A 6,275-nucleotide genomic window follows, 5' to 3' on the forward strand; every position below is an offset into this window, starting at 1 on the left:
TATGAAGAAGATAAGAAAGGACTGACTTCTAAATAATATTTGAGGCAGTGCAACATCAGTGAAACTGCCACTCCTAAACTTCGAGAAAGTAAGACAGCGTTTTAGTACTCACTAGCCACCTTCAGCTCTGTAGCATTTCATAATATCGTATACTTTAACGCCTCCAAGGGATCCGAGATCTCTGAATTTCATGTGATGTGTGCATGCTTCAGCGTTAACTTTTTGTATTTTGTAGCTTCGTTGCAGCATCCAATATGGCCGACTTACATTTAGAAGCTAAGAAAAAAAAGCAACATCAGAGTTACAGAGTAGATGCTTGAATATCAGTGGCGTATTAGCCTGAACTGCATGCTTCAACAAAGCACTCCAACTTTGAGTAGTATGGTACAATAAAGGTAATGATGCACGCATAGTACTGTTCAAACTAGGCTCCTGCAGATTTGTTGTTAATAGGTATTTAAAGATTTATAAATCTACAAATTTACATACAATTTAATAACTCCTAATCGTATATGAATTTCAAAAGAAACGCCCTGCACTTTGCACTGACGGACAGGAAGAAATGCTTATTAGTTCTCGGTGGCCTAAGAAACCGGCACCTTTCAAGACAAACATGTTTCCCTATCGCTCCGTTTACCCCTGTTTCTTGTCATCCTATTGAGCACATTAAGTTCTGCCCCATCTCTTGCTGCTAAGCTTGTCTCAGGATACATTCTGTTAGTAGCTTAAATGGCAGGCGGCCTCTTGCCTTGACAGTTCCTGTCGTTCCGATGCCGTTTTCTTCGCTAAATTCATGTTCTGCCCATCGTTTGTCTTCCTCGAAACTTGCGCCATTTAGATGAGTAATGACAAGGTACAGCTGTTATATGACCAGCTCTTCGATGGACTCTACCGGATTGACCGGCAGAAAACTGCAATAAAACACAAAGCTGAAAAACACAATTTGGTGCCCCCCCCCCCCCTCCCCTCTCACACACGTACAGGCCATGGGAGACGTGGGGAATGAGAAAAGACTAATGTGACTGAACAAAACATTACGACTTCTCCTTTCAAATTGTCGCCTGAGGTTCATCGAGCAAAGTGATATGAACTTGTTTGGCGCATCGTAACCAAGGGGTCATTCGAAAGCACGGGTGGAAGATAAAGAACGAAGAAATGATAAAACCCGAGCACTGGCTAAACTGCAATGCTGAATGGGGCAGCAACGCAAATCATCTAGGGTGTCCAAAGGGCGAGCGGCGTGGTTTTGGGAGTAGAATCATTTCTAGCGGCATGAATACCAGCGCCAACGAATCGCCTCTTCCCCACGTACTCTCAATACCCTGGCGCGCCAGTGTACCAAGTGTGCGTTTTAAATGGGCCAATGTGGCGTTTAGTAAAACCCAATTCCGTGACCTGATCCCGGAACAACGATAGTAGTCCGCACAAGACCGCCTTCTGCCCCGCCACCCTCGCCGCTCTCAAGAAGTACCCCATAACTTCCACTGGTCCAAAAGAGAGTCCCCGATACCTCCATACCTCCAGTGCGGACAACAGGAGTGCTGGCCCAAAGCTGCGTGTAAAGAAGAGCTGTTATAGGGAACTTCACTGCGGTGCACATCTTGATGCCGGGACAGGTCTTTATGGGCGATTTGCCGAATCGTGTCTGGCAGATTTGAAGGATCATCATCGGAACGCGCTTGCGACAATGGGAACAATAGGCAAATGGCCGAATTTTGCTCTTATAAGACGCAGCTGCTTATGAGCTTCAAATGCGCGGCAATGTTAAAAGACATCTGTGGTGGGATCCACGATATGTTTGATGTTCAGAAAATTGGACACGTCCTCCGCGATGATGGCTCTTTGTCTTCTTCAGACATCCGGGAATTGACAGCTTTGCTCAGCTTCAGTAACTATTCAATGTATGTACGTCGTGCAGTTCTTCGAGATACGTGCGCTCGCCTGCTCAGTGCACCACCGTTTCACCGGGATATTACCGAAATACTTGCGGATCTCCTTCTCAAGGCGGTCCCATTTCGCTAAGAATGCTTCACAGTTGGTAAACAACGTCAGCGGTGTGACCGCAAAAACGAAAACTGACTGTGGCATTCCAAAGATTGTACTTGTTCACCCGCTAATAATCAGTGAGCCACTCAAACACGTCTCCACGAGCCTCGCCAGGAAAACTCCACTGCTTTTGGTAGTACTGTCAAACTGGCGCCGCTGCTGTTGGCTACGTGTGTCGCTCCTGTGACAGTGTAGTCGAGCGAGCATGGGCCACCACAGCGTTGATACAAAATATCGGTTTTTGTTATATATATATATATATATATATATATATATCTGTGTGTGTGTGTGTGTGTGTGTGTGTGTGTGTGTGTGTGTGTGTGTGTGTGTGTGTGTGTGTGTGTGTGTGTGTGTGTGTGTGTGTGTGTGTGTGTGTGTGTGTGTGTGTGTGTGTGTGTGTGTGTGTGTGTGTGTGTGTGTGTGTGTGTGTGTGTGTGTGTGTGTGTGTGTGTGTGTGTGTGTGTGTGTGTGTGTGTGTGTGTGTGTGTGTGTGTGTGTGTGTGTGTGTGTGTGTGTGTGTGTGTGTGTGTGTGTGTGTGTGTGTGTGTGTGTGTGTGTGTGTGTGTGTGTGTGTGTGTGTGTGTGTGTGTGTGTGTGTGTGTGTGTGTGTGTGTGTGTGTGTGTGTGTGTGTGTGTGTGTGTGTGTGTGTGTGTGTGTGTGTGTGTGTGTGTGTGTGTGTGTGTAACACACACTGTAAAAGATACGCTGTACGCGATATACGCTGTAACAGATATCGTTTAAATAACAAAAACCGATATTTTGTATTTTCAGTACTAAAATATTCTTGAAATTTGATCTGAGAACAAGTTATGGTACACAAAGTCTGATGTAATTTGTTCCTAATTTTCTGAACTACCCATCATTCGCAGGTATGCAGCAGTTTAGATCACCAAGAGCTTTAAAGAAGTCTTCAAAACTTGCATGCTATCCTATTCCATGTCATGAGTATTTTCATACTTAACCAGCCAAAAGACGATGCACAGCATAGAGGAGGACAGGACAAGACTGGACTATCAACTGAATGTTTATGATCGGAAGAAAACAACGAAGACTCCTTCCCAACCCAACCGGTGGAATGCAGGACATTGGGAAGAAGATGAAGACGAAAATACAAAGCCAATTCAAAGTCAAAGCCTAACTAACAACTTTTCTAAAAGGTCAAATTCCTTACAATGAAGGCTAACCGACGCCTTAGCCACACACTTGTCCTCGGCTTTAGGAATGTAAAATGCCTCAACCAACTCCCTGCACAGTTGATTACCATTGCTGTAAACTACACCCGTATTATTGAAGTCAGGCGCACAAAGGGACGGGTCATGCTACGACTTACACTCTCGGGATTGCACATGTAGCGCAAGATTGGAACTCGCCTTCCCTCCCAGAGAATTAGAGTGTTCCGTCAGGCGCACATTTAGACATCTGCCTGTCTGCCCGTAGTAGCACCGGCCACAATTCAACGGAATGCGGTAGACCACATTCTTTCTGCAGGTGGTGAACTTTTTCTTATGAGACACTGCACAACGAAAACTATCACGAGGTACACTGTCGAGCCCCTTTCTAACTCTAGCACACAAGCCTCCTATCTTGTTTCTCGCTGTAAATACAACGTCAACGTCGTACCTTGCCGCCAGTTTCTTAAGACGGTGAGAAACGCCGTGGAGGTAAGGTGTGGCAGCCACCTTCTTTCGTCGCGTCGCCACACCAACGTCACCCTGCACCGTTTTACTCATCCTCGATCGCGTTAAAACACGTTCTGACAGACGAGCGAGATGGAAAGTTGGTATGAACCCATACCAACGTGCCCAGTCATCAACCATGAGTATTTTCTTCCTTCCATGCTAAAAAGTATACATATGCAAATGGTGCCTATTTTTAATCGTGGCTTTTACTGCTAAGTTAGCTCAGCATGCATATTTGAATAACGTTTCAATCCATCACTTGCATCTGCCAACCTATTTATGAGTGATATGTCCTTCGTCAGACAGAGAGTATCTGTTTTTGGCCTTGCAATGCAAGACCAATTGCGTCAAGAAATTGGTCTATATAAATTTTATATAGTTTATATGTCCTATTTTTCTAAAGTATGCAGTCAAGCAGAGTAATATTGAGGCAGCACAGCCAGAGATTTCCAGCCATTAACTTTGTGCATAATGTCTTCTTTAAGTTAATGACAAACACCATGAAATGGTTGGCCCATGTTTCGAAGTATTTCGTAAAAGCCTGTCGCATTATGTTTCATTTTTTTTTTTTTTGGCCACCTTATCTAGAATCATTTTCTGAATAATACGTCACTGTAACTTTGATTTGAAGGGGGTTGAATTGAATTGAACTTTCAATGGGCTCTCCGAGCTTTTAAATATTCCGTATATTTAAGGCCCTCATGCGAAATCATGAACTGCAGTGTGCAAGAAACAGACAATAAAGTAATCACATTTGCTACTAACGCTGCTTCTCACCTTTTTGTAGAAAACAAATGCATTATCTTGACATTTACCGATATCAGACCAGAAAATAAACCCCAGGAGTATGGCAAGGGAAAGAGAGCACATTATGCTAAGTCAGAGGTATTCAGGCCGGAACGCGCGGCTTTAAAAGAATACTATAGTGGTAGCTGGGCTTATACACACCTTTTTAGCTAAAATGTTCATCCGCTTCACTTAAATACTCTTGGTTACGTGAAAGAGTCATGCAGTTTTTTTTTCCAGATTTAATGCATATCAAAATGCATTTCTCCATACAGTGTGAGAGTTATTGTACTTTTTAGAATTTCCTACACAAATTTCACTTCCCAGTTTCATTACACCTTATCACTCATCATGTTTACGTAATCTCAGCAATTCTTGTGGATAAGAAGGAAATAATAAGCAAAAGAATAATACAATAATACATCGATCTTCGCGACAAAAGCTCTGATTATGTCTCAAAAGCTCTAGGGCACAGCATAACGCCATTTCTTTCTTGCTTCTTCATTTTGAGATACGTTTCCTTCCACTTCTCTCATGATCAGACCAAGAAAATTATTTCTTTCTGTTTAACTTTGCTCCAACAATAGCATATCTACTTTTCTTAGTTGAATTATCCCTGGCTGATGCTTTCACTTTTTGATGAAATCAAGTTCCTCGGCTGCACCGGTACAGCCTTCAAAAATGACCTACCAACGCCATTAGTTGAAGCCTTGAGGAGTGGGTAGGTTCTTTTTATCTATTCGCTAAGTCCCACAAATCAGAATTAGCAGCGATAACTGCGGAACTTTAAAAATCGAGACCAAAGTTCAATTTAAGGAAAAGAAACATGAATCCTAAATGTTTCTCGTGCACTTTAACAAGTGCACCTGTCCCCATTTATTCTCAATTTCAAGTAAAATGCCACTTTTTTCGCTACATCTTTTTATCAATCCAAGGTAGCAGCTAAGAGGTCGGGCTCGAAACTCCCGACTGGAGCATTCACTTGAATATAATTATTTTTTTATTTTAGAGTGCAGTATAAAATTTCAGTACATCTTCGTGCTTGCGATTTCATTTAGGTATTTCGGATCCTTGGCTTGCATACAGGATTTACGCGTTATTGACAAACTACATGCACTATACAAAAAAAAAGAAGAATCAGCGCTCTGATCCCCAGCCAATAATATATTGTCCGTAGCCCATGTTCAAAATTCTCGTCACGAAACGCAATGCCTAGGCCGAAAACTTGCCAAATATATTTTATATTCCTAATCAAATATAGTAATTCATCAATAATAATTAAGCAATTGCGGCAAAAGCGGTGTAAGTGACAATAACATGTTTTTTTTTATTACTGCTCGTCGAACTATATCAAGTGCTATACAAAAGGGCAAATTGTATTTTAGAATACCTTTCGTTGTTTCGATGTTAAGACCGACCCTATCTAGTATCACTATCAAATATCTTGTCGGCTGTATGAAACCAACACTATCGTTTAAGCTGATTGCTGACGATTGCGCAATTGAAATCCCTAAATTTTTTCCTGACCAGCATGAGCTAAATGAAAATCTAAATTTTTTAGCAACATGGTGCGTGAAGTGGGTTATTGATATTAATTTTGATAACACAGTGCCATATGCCTTGGCACTAAAAAAAAGTGCAGGCCGGAACTTTCTTACAGCATGAATGGCAATGCAATTGAACAGGTAGAAAAATACATGTATTCAGGGCTTTCAGTTTCAGCCTTGAATGGACAAAGCACAAAAATAACGTGCGCTCTTCGG

This window comes from Amblyomma maculatum, chromosome 1, assembly GCF_055883805.1.
Source record: "Amblyomma maculatum isolate TAMU_Amacu chromosome 1, ASM5588380v1, whole genome shotgun sequence".
NCBI lineage: Eukaryota > Metazoa > Arthropoda > Arachnida > Ixodida > Ixodidae > Amblyomma > Amblyomma maculatum.